Raw genomic sequence first — 11,557 nt, 5'->3', positions numbered from 1 at the left:
TCAAGAACAAAAAAAGACACCTCAACAGATACAAATACTCTTTCATCCCCATATCAGTCAGTCTCCTAAACTCAGGTCATAGGTAATGTATTGTTGATTGTACTGTAAATTATTGATGTTTGCACCTTGGTTGTGTGTTTGCACATGTCGGCACTGGTGTGCTATGCACTATTGTTTTTTGTTGTTGTTTTTGTTATGGCACTGTGTACCTACAGTATGTGGCAGCCTGTATGTGCAAGTCAAATTTCCCTCGGGACAAATTAAAATAATCTTGAATCTTGAAACCTTTGATAACCAAAATGGAATCAGTTCATCCTTGCGTCCAAGTCGATGTTTGAGCCAAATCAGAAGAAATTCTATCAAGCTGTTCTTGAGATATTGTGTTAACTAACTTGGGAATGGCGTTCGTGAGGTCACAGTGACCTTGAGGTTTGACCACCAAAATGTAATCAGTTCATCCTTGAGGCCAAGTTAATGTTTGAGGCAAATTTGATGAAATTCCGTCAAGGCATTCCTGAGATATGGCGTTAACAAGCTTGAAAATGGCGTTGGAGAGGTCACAGTGACCTTGACCTTTGATCACCAAAATGTAATCCTTTCATCCTTGCGCCCAAGTCGACGTTTGAGGCAAATTGGCAGAAATTTCATCAAGCCGTTCTTGAGATATCGCTTTAACGAACTTGGGAATGACATTCGTGAGGTCACAGTGACCTTGACCTTTGACCACGAAAATCTAATCAGTTCATCCTTGAGCCCAAGTCGATGTTTGAGGCAAATTTGATGAAACTCCATCAAGGCATTTCTGAGATGTTGCGCTAACAAGCTTGAAAATGGCATTCGAGAGGTCACAGTGACCTTGACATTTGACCACCAAAATCTAATCAGTTCATCCGTGAGTCCAAGTCGATGTTTGAGACAAGTTTTATTAAATTCCGTCAAGGCATTCTTCAGATATCGCGTTAACGAATATTGGACGTATGGACGGACGGACAACCCGGATCCATAATGCCTCCGGCCTGGCTATCGCCGGCGGAGGCATAAAAAACGCTGATGTATTACCGCAGGACTCACTACAGGTTAAAACTGACTTTTCGAAGGCAACAGATCTATTGTTTTTCATTTAAATGTCAGGAATAGCTCAGAAATAAAATTGTCAAATCATATTTTAGTTTCTTTTTGTGAGTTAATATAAATGTAACTGATTGTGTTAAATGGGCATATGATATCGTCTCATCGATCACAGGCCGAAATCGAAATTGTATCATGGCAGACTTTGTGATATCAGCAAACATTGTATCATTGTCCAAAGAATGGTAAATGGTAAATGGCCTGCATTTATATAGCGCTTTATCCAAAGCTCTTTACAGTCAGTAGGTACATTCACCCATTCACACACCGATGGCGGCAGGTTACCACACAGGGTGCTGGCACACCAACGGGAGCAATTTGGGGTTCAGTGTCTTGCCCAAGGACACTTCGACATGCAGACTGGAGGAGCCGGGAATCGAACCACCGACCTCTTTTATCCAAAGCGATTAGTGGACGACCCGCTCTACCTCCTGAGCTACAGCCGCCCAGAATCAATATAATATTGTATGATGATGAAACTTGGGAGTCCGACCCCTAGGTCTCATCACTGTGTAATATTATATTATTACTGTGTAATATTGCTACAGTCAAAAGTAAAACAGACTGTTGTTATTTGGGCCATATTGCCCACTTGTACCTACAGCGCTAATTAACATCCTTTGCCACACACATCACCTGCCTGATACTTCCCATGTTACAGCAAGCCAGCACGCTGCCTGATACTCCCCATGTTACAGCAAGCCAGCACGCTGCCTGATACTCCCCATGTTACAGCAAGCCAGCACGCTGCCTGATACTCCCCATGTTACAGCAAGCCAGCACGCTGCCTGATACTCCCCATGTTACAGCAAGCCAGCACGCTGCCTGCGTTCCCCAAAATTAATGGGGAACTCACTTCCAGGGCAAGAAATATCACGTGCCTGTTCAGCTGTATTGTATTACTGAAACAACTGAATTGAAATTAGAATGCATAGTATCAGTTATTATTATGACAATATGTTGATTATGTATATGAGGGATCAGCCAAGCAGCATTCCCCAGTGACATCACTGGGGAAACGGCAATGGGACCCTATGGAGCCAGCCTTGAGTGCTCCTGCTCACTCTAGCCCCAGCTGTGCTGTTTACATTTTTAAAACTGTGACAGTTCACACAACTTTAACACGACATGCATATATTATTACATCAGACTCTTGAGCTACTTCTGCTCTCGCTCAAAATGTCAAAATATAAGCGATGTCCTGTATAGTTCTTGAGATATTAATGTTTGTTTGGCACAACTCATACTAGTTAACTGCCGCGGTTCTGGGGCATTTGCGGTGACCACGCCACGCTGATTCCTCGTATTATTGCCAAGCACTCTAAAGTTAACTCACTAGTCTGTAATCGTTCGTTATGTCACAAATACATGTATTCAGGTTAGCTAACGTTATATGTCTGCAAAAGTGATTTGAAGGAAGACGTTTATCGTTAGTAACAACTATTTCCCTGCTCCCAATCAATCGATCACTGTAATACGTGTTTGTAACGTTCAGTCTCACAGCACCACAAACATTCCCACTTGCATAGTGCAAAGTGCAAACCAGGCAGGGTAACGTTAAATTAGCTGCAATGCAGTGAAAATAACATACCATCGGTACTTCAATCTACACTAGAGCCTGCATGCACGAATACATATGTCTGCTCATTTTCAGCCCACATGGCAAACATATCAGTCACGATAGTGTTTAACAATACTGTTAAAAGAATAACAATCAAGCTAACAGCGCTGGTTATGAAATGCGGGCTTCCCAGCAAGCAGCCACAGTATGAAGCGTGGCTAACGTTAGCACGTTGAGCTGCGTTATTAAAGTGTGATTTGGCCTGGAGGACCGAGTCCAAAGTCACCGGGCGGTGTGTGTGTTTGTCTGCCGTGTGGCAGCCAGCCTGCTGCCCCCAAAACAACTGAGCCAAAAGTGAAAATAAACCTCACCAAGCCAGAGAAAAACTACACAACTACTTTCACTTACACCATTACACAGACAGACAGCTAAGGACCCGTCATGTCGTGGAAGTTAATATGCGGAAATAAACCTTACCTGTCGGCTTTAGTTGGCCGAGCCCTCCTGGTTGTCACAATATCAAGTGTAGTTAGAGTTGTGCCGCTTTGTTTATTTGTAGTTTAAATGGTTAAAAAGTGAAAGCTGTCCAGTCTTTTTGTGTTTCTGTGCTCAGACCGAAAGCAAAACAACGGCTGCTGGGGGGAGTGGGGGCTCTATCTGGAAATCCCCCTCTCTGCTCTCGTGCTCTCTCTGGTCTCTCGAGCCCTCGGTGGAGTCGCGGAAGTCTCTCAGAGTGGGAATACATGAGGTATCACTCTGCACTTATTTCGTGGTACTACAAAGTCACCAGAGTCTAACTCCAATTCATTTGTATCAGACATTTCTAAATAGCTGGGTTTATACTGTTCTGCTGTACAGGGATGGCGGAACCGCCCGGGCCCGGGTACATTTCAGTTCCCCCCCCATTTTTTTTTTTTTTTTAGATTTTTTTTTTTTTTTTTTTTTTTTACAATTAAACCTCATTTACTTATTACACTCGACTGGTTGTTTTTCAGATGTGATGTGAATCTAAAGTGAACTAAACAAGTCAGATCCACTATAAATGTTTTTCAGTAGATGCTGTGATGTAGCCACAAGAAAGGTGCAATATTAATGTTTTTCAGGAGATGGCGATGTTGCTAGCTATAGGTTCTAAACAAGAAATATGGTTCAAATGTTTACAGTAGTTTTCCTTTCTTGCTGCACTACAATGTTACAATGCTGTGAGACAGGTCCGGCGTTGGAGGGGGGCCTGACCGGGCCGGGCCCCCCCATTCCCTAAACTGCCCCCCCCCCATTCAATTTTTATTTTATTTTTTTGTGTGTGTGCTAAAAACGTTTTTCCGTTTTTCTGTTTTAAAGTTTAAAACGGAATCTGGCTGTCATTAGGCATTGATTAACTGAATGCTATTGCTAACTGTTACTTTGAACCTCCATTTGCAATGATTCTGGCTGGATATTAACTATTGTAAATTTGTCACAATGAATGCAATTTGTGCACAATGTGTAAATACATTTAATATTAATTGTTTAGGCCTAATTATTTGTAAAGTCACAACACATTAGAGATGTGTGTAGTTCTTCATAGATTTAGCCTCTTCATTTTGCTCTCAAATGCACCAGGTTGACGAATTTTACTTTAAAATGTACAAAATCTTCTTCCGGGGGAGAATCCCCCCGGACCCTCCTTGGGTAGCTTGGCCCCCCAAGCTAGGGGCAGGCCCCCTCTGTAATTTGGTTCTGGAGCCGGGCCTGCCGTGAGACGGAGCTAAACACAAAAGATGCAATATTAATAGTTTTTCATGAGATACTCAGTATTTAATACTAATACTAATACTAATAATAGAAAAGGAGAAGATACTGAATAATGACATCACAACAGTATAATCCTAATCAAATATCAAATATTCTTCTAAATATGGATAAAAGTCCAAAAAACATAAAATTTTCTTTGACGCTGCCGAGATTCCATTCCTTACAGCACCCCCTACTTAATAATAGTTCCAGCGCGGCTGCGAAAATATGGTGGCGCATTGTGTCAAGTGTACTGGCTCGGGGAACGGTCCGGCCCCCGGTCCCTTAGGTTTCTGACAATGTGGCCCCCTGAACAATTTAGTTGAATACCCCTGCTGTAAAACCCAGTCGCACTCATATTCTGGTTTATTTCAAGGGACTGAAATGCTGCACTACAATGTTACAAGGGACTGAAATGTACCCGGGCCCGGGCCCGTGTGGCCCGGGCGGTTCCACGATTCCTGCTAGAACACATGCTTTGTTTGCACCTAATAGGTGTAACATAATTATCCCGTTTGGAATATTTTTCGATTTCTCGACCGAGCTTGTACATTTTGGGAACATTTTGAAGCATTGTGGGCGGGACTAACACCATTGTCAAGCTGTTTACTAGTCTGGGCACCTTTCACCCCGCTTTTTGTCATGGGGCGTAAACCACGGAACCAGAATGAACACCGGAAGGCAGTGCGCCAAAAAACGTCTTTGTTGCCGTGAGATTGACGTCTCAAGGTGACCAGACGTCCCCGATTTTCGGGGACAGTCCCCGTTTTTGGTGACCTGTCCCCGGCTGGAGCTGTCCCTGAAAATGTCCCCGATTTTCTACTGGCGTCTGTGGATGACTCTATAGCTCTAGCAGGCTCATTCTTAAATGACCTACAGCATCCGTTGGGACAAACAATGCCATGCTACCTTGTCGGGAAGGGGGCTAAATAATGAATTTTGAAAAACCGGCATATATGGTCAATTTCAAAGGGGACCCTTGACCGTTCTCATCTCAAGATATCTGAATGAGAATGGATTCTATGAGTCAATGTTTTGATCCAGGCATCCAACAAGTGTTTACATGTTCTGCTGCAGCTCTTTCACTAGATCTTGAACAATGAAGAAGCAATTAGGACTCCACCGAAAATACTTTTTGAGATCTGAGGCTATTCATAAAACATCTGGTGCTGTAGGTTCGGAAGGCCAGGCCAATGCTGCTGGGGAACACATTGACATTTTGTAAAGTGAATGACGTGTGTGTGTGTGTGTGTGTGTGTGTGTGTGTGTGTGTGGGTACAGTACAACAGCCATGGACAAAATTAATTAAACTGGAATCATCCCCCATTATTATTTCATAGGTAATAACATTCGATATTTTTATAATATATTGATTGCCGGACTGGAAATGTCCCCGATTTTCATTTGATAAATCTGGTCACCTTATTGTCTGATGCAAAGCTTCTGTATTGGCTTAAAAGATGTGAGATTGTGAATCCGCAATGTTTCTAAAAGAACTTCTTCAAAAACTTCGTTCGGTACGTCCATCTTTTGTTTTGTTGTTTGCCGTTCTGATACTTGGGTCAAATTGTCAAGTTAACGTAAAAGTTGACGAGCTAGAAACGCTGCCCTTCCTGTCTAGGGCGGGCTCTAGGCCGGAACCAGGTAGGGTGACAAAATCAATTGTGAACGGAAGCCAGGCTCTTTCTCGCCGAGAAGAGCCTGGTGACGCGAGGTTACTGTTTACTGTTGTCAAGTGTGCCGAGGAGTAGCCTAGCGACCACGAGGCTGTTTTTAAATCGATTAAAAGTAGCCTATACCACTTAGCCTACTTCGAAATCCGGACAGCACTGCTTTGAAGGCATTTATTCAAGGGGAGCTGAGTTTTTTTTGCATTCTCCCGAATGGAAGTAGGCTAGTACGGCCGATATGTTGGTCTCTAGTGATTGGTTAGGGAAAATGGATTTCCCCTGGGGGATTTCCCTATGGAAATCAGTTGGAATGGAGGCAATCTCAGACTGGAAAATGGAAATGGAGTGTAACGAGTTGACAATTCAGTCTGATATCAGGCTAAGCCTATGGCTAATAGCTTACGCAAAAAAGTGTATATCCGGCTGCGCAGTCCAGAACATCAAGCTAACACTGACTGGTTGTGCAAGGAAAGATTTCCCATAGCGTAGCATGTTGTCAGCACAGCATGCACCTGCCACCACTAAATTCTGCTAATTCCCGACTATATGCAGCAAACAGCAAACTTGGGGTGCGTTCGGAAATCCAATCTGACGCTCTGCACAAAAATGAGAGTGAGGCTGTTCAAAGAGGCAGAGCATGCTCTTTCTGTATGAATTAGGCCTAACGAACGGGTCATTATAGAAACCCATGCTACTGGCTAGCAGTTAGCTAACTGCTACACATACTGTACAGTGTACAAACAGCTCACTCCTGCTCTCAGCTCCTCTCCTCCATTCTCTTCTCTTCCCCTGTGTTTTTTTAACCATTTTAGCAGTTCATCATCTCTTGGCGCTCTGAGTGCCGAGTGCGCGCTCTGAATAACCAAACGCTGTATTCCAACAACGCTCCCAATTTACAAACCAGAGTGCGCACTGGGTGCTTGGAGTGCTATTTCCGAACACACCCTAGGCTACCTCACCTAGCTGTCAAGACTGTTTATATCTGTCAAGACTGTGTGTGTTAGTGTTTATAGTGTCTATCTGTTATACTGCCTATCTCTGTGAATCCTTTCAATCTCTTCAGATTCTTTATCTATTATTTGTTTATGTCTTGTATAGGCTATTTGTTCTTGTCAATGTTACATGAGCACCAACCACACCAAGATAGTTTCCTAGTGTGTGAAAACATACCTTGGCAAATAAAATAATTCTGATTCTGCAGTCAGAATCAGTTGAAAGTTAATGCCCATGTTTGATGATTTTAGGCTTCTTTTTTCTCTCACTGTGATGCATTTGTTGTCTTTTTGTTGTTTTTATTAACATGTGTTTGTCGGTGAATATTTTTATGGCTGCAGTAATGGGTGCCCAAGACAAAAATTTCCCACCTGTGAGACAATAGGACAAATCAGCTTGACGTCGCTAGCCACCCAGAAATGCGGAACCCTGCGGCAGTTAATAGTATGAGTTGTGCCCATTGGTTGTGCTAAACAAACGTTAATATCTCACAAACTATACATCACATCGTTTATATTTTGACATTCTGAGTGAGAGCAGAATTAGCTCAAAAGTTTGATGTATAATATATGCATGTCGTGTTAAGAGATGCTCACAAGTCATTTTTTGCAAGTCCAAGTCAAGTCTAAAGTCTTTGAGCTCAAGTCCAAGTCAAGTCTCAAGTCTTTGGTCACAAGTCCAAGTCAAGTCTCAAGTTTCTTATGGATGAGCGTTCTATCATCTGCTGCATGACATCCGGTCTGCTTAGAACACTGCACAGATAAAACTAAGGAATTCAAAGCATGTACTGCATTATCCTCACTCCTTTATCTATTAGAATACAGTATCAGCATTGATTGGATGACATTAGTAGATATTTCCTTAATGTTAATGCACCGAAAAAAGAAAAAGAAAAAAAAGATTGTTCAGAAGTCCCAAACCTCAAGTCCAAGTCAAGTCTCAAGTCTTTGAGGACGAGTCTCAAGTCCAAGTCTCAAGTCCAAGTCCCCATCTCTGTGTTAAAGTTGTGTGAACTGTCGGTTTTTAAAATGTAAACAGAGTTAGCCAGCTAGAGTCAGACACACAAGCCTCGCGCCACTTGGGCTCCATAGGGTTCTATTGCCGTTGCCACCCAGTGACGCGTTTTGTTTACCAAAATGCTGCTCGGCTGATCCCGTATAAAGTGAATCTTGAATCTTGAATTTTAGTGAGTGATTCATCTTCTTAATCATAGACGATCTTTGGGGCCGATTTCATTTTCACTTCCTCAATTGTCCACCTCCCTCCCCCCCGGCCCCGCCCCCTCCTTTCCTTTCTGCCTCGGTTGACGCTGGAAATGAAACTAGAAACTGCAGGCTGTGTGTGTGTGTGTGTGTGTGTGTGTGTGTGTGTGTGTGTGTGTGTGTGTGTGTGTGTGTGTGTGTGTGTGTGTGTGTGTGTGTGTGTGCGCGCGCGCGCGCGCGTGCGTGCGTAACCACCTGCAGTTCTCAGGAAAGACTGCAGCTTTTCACTTCATTTTCCTGCTCAGAACAACTGAGGTCAGGGGTCAAACCTGCAGTCTGTTTTTAGGTCAGTGGTTTTTACTGAATACAAACACAGAGATCTTTGTCCTTGTTTTACAGTGCCTTGTCAAACAGCAATGTGTTGTTTTAGGGTGAAAGAAACAAAAGTTACATGCATGCATGCCTTTGTCGGTATTGGCAAAAAAAAAAAATCCTATTCTTTTTTTTTCTTTTTTTAATAGACTACTTCATTACACCACAACGCCATCATCAGGCAGCACAGCCACAGGAGTTTCTTATCATTTTCGGTTCCTGTTCAAGCTACCGAAAGTACTTTTTAACCTCTAGAGGGCACTTAGACCCATTTATTTCACAGCAACCCTTTTGTGGTGGTAAAGCAGGAAGTAAAGCAGATCTAGTTGTACCAGTGCCAGGGCCCTCATTAATGTTATTGTTATGGTCTAATTGACACAAGAACAGAACATATTTGTTAAAGACAGTTTAAAAAAAAAGCTCCTTTTATCTATGAGTACGAAGCTGACCTGTGAATCATCAGTAGGCTAAAATGACACAATTAAAGAGCTCTCATTATCAACAGGCAGTTATGGGGAGGGTGCCAGGGCACTTATCTAGACTGGCAAGCGATCACTACACAGGCAGGCTTATCACACACACACACACACGCATGCAGGCAGGTGCGTGCACGCACGCGCACACACACACACACACACACACACACACACACACACACACACACAGAGCGGGTGAAGGTGGAGGGCGTCTGATAAATAATTGTGTCTCTTCTCCCAGTCTTCCTGTATATTGGCTAGACAGCCAAACGTACTCTGACAGGGAGACAGACAACAAATTGAGATACAGTAGGAAGACAGACAGGTCAGATAGACAGAGGAAGGGGCACAGACAGGTAAAGCAGAAAGTCAGGTCGATTCTGCAGCATATGTCATTTGGGCGAAGTTGTAATCCAAAGTGCCTTACTGTGAATTCATCAGTTTCCATTCTGCTATGTCCCAGCAGGAACTGCAGGCCGTTCTCTTCCATCTGCGTACAAAAACACCACTTTCCACTTTCAAACTGCATACAGTGAATGTGCCAAACTGTCATGTGTGCAGGGCATTCACCAAAGAGTCAGGAACTGTAAGAAGGAAGTAGCGTACCAGGAAATAGCGTGACATCGAAATAGGATGTAGTGGTCGGGGTGGTGGAGGGATTGAAACACTCGCCTTTCATGTCGGGGGGCCGTGTTCGATCCCAGCAAAGTCTATGTTAACCATAAGTCACAGACCTTGTTTTACTTGCCTAAATGCAACCAACGATGTTTTACTTGCCTAAACATAAGTTAACAAGTGTTTTTTACTTCCCTAAACATAACCAAGAAATGCATTGCCATGCACGGGGCCTCCCCCGCTCTCACCACCAGTCTGTCCTCCCCGCGGCAGGCTCATTTTGGTGTACACATTGCACATATTTTACAAAGTGGAAACCTGTGTTATTTGTACCCCATGGGGTGAGACCAGTTTGGGGATTGAAACCCGTGTTATTTGTATGCCATGGGGTGAGACCGGTTTGGGGATTGAAACCTTATCCATGGCAGTATCGGTGTCATCTTGCCCACTAGGACTTGAATGACCGCCTGACTCTCTGCCGAGCTGGGGAAATTATGCTCCACGAAAGACAACTTTCCCAATCCGTCATCCCCCCCCCAAAAAAAAGAAAGAAAGAAATACACACACACGTTCTCAACAGTGAGTTCATCAAAATTGTAGTTTGCAGATGACAACTTTCTGATTTGGTCTCATCCCAGACGGTGTCGGGTCCACATGACAGGAGGAAACGAGCCGGCATGGTGTCATGGTGTAGAGATGGCAACCTGGAACTGAACCCATTAAAACCTGTAGAGATGATCATTGATATCAGAAGGAAGCCCTCCATTGGAAATATATGGCACCTATGGTTAATAGCAGAGTAGATCCTTACAAATTCCAAGAACGGAAGTCCCACAGCGCACTTGCACTTTAACTGTATTAATAACTCTTATTCTCATTGAGCTCCAAAGAAACAAACTGACAGCGAGAAACAAATAATGGCAGCTGATTTTCTGGAGAGAGAAAACATTAAATCTGATGAGTCCCTATTTAAACAGCCTCTGTGTCATCAAGGGTTGAGCTCAATCACACTTACAATTTCTGTTCCTGAGTAAACGTCCTGCACTCATATTATCAGGCCGGACAGCTCCCTCTAGTGGCTTCATGTGAAACAGCTTGAACTGCAAAGGAGCCGTAGCCACCCGTATCAAACGTTCCTGCAAATGTTTGGAGCAAAAAAGTACATCACATCATGGGCTCTGCTCAAAACCACTGTAACAGAAAATTACTAATATCAAATATGGAATGTGTTGACTATAAATATTCTATCTGGATGAATTGATGATCTTTCTGAAAATCTAAGGGAAATACTATTAGTGGGTAGCCTACAATTAATTCACAATTGATGCCAATTATAATTGATCTCAGTCAGCTTTATTTTTGTATTAAATTATTCAACATAACACAAAAGAAATAAAACAAAAACCACACACCTACAAAATCACCTACCGTAAATTCCGGACTATAAGGCGCACCGGTGTATAAGCCGCACCTGCAAAGTTGACTGTTTTTTACATATATAAGCCGCACCGGACTATAAGCCGCGGGTGTTTTAATGTTTTTTTTTTTTTTTTTTTTTTTGTGTTTTAATGTTTAATTACCATATGTAAGGGTTCATGCACAGAGGGGATTGTCGGGAAAGAGATGGCTGTTTGAGGAAGCTCCCATTTATTAACATTTCAACAAAACAACATAACACAACACCACCTGTGTTGTTTTTTACAGTGCACACAGTGTCCGCGGTGTGGTGAAAAGAGGGCAAGAGAGGAAATTAAAACAGAAGTGGAT

This window comes from Poromitra crassiceps (assembly GCF_964638095.1).
Source record: "Poromitra crassiceps genome assembly, chromosome: 15".
NCBI lineage: Eukaryota > Metazoa > Chordata > Actinopteri > Beryciformes > Melamphaidae > Poromitra > Poromitra crassiceps.
This window is presented reverse-complemented; position numbering follows the sequence as displayed.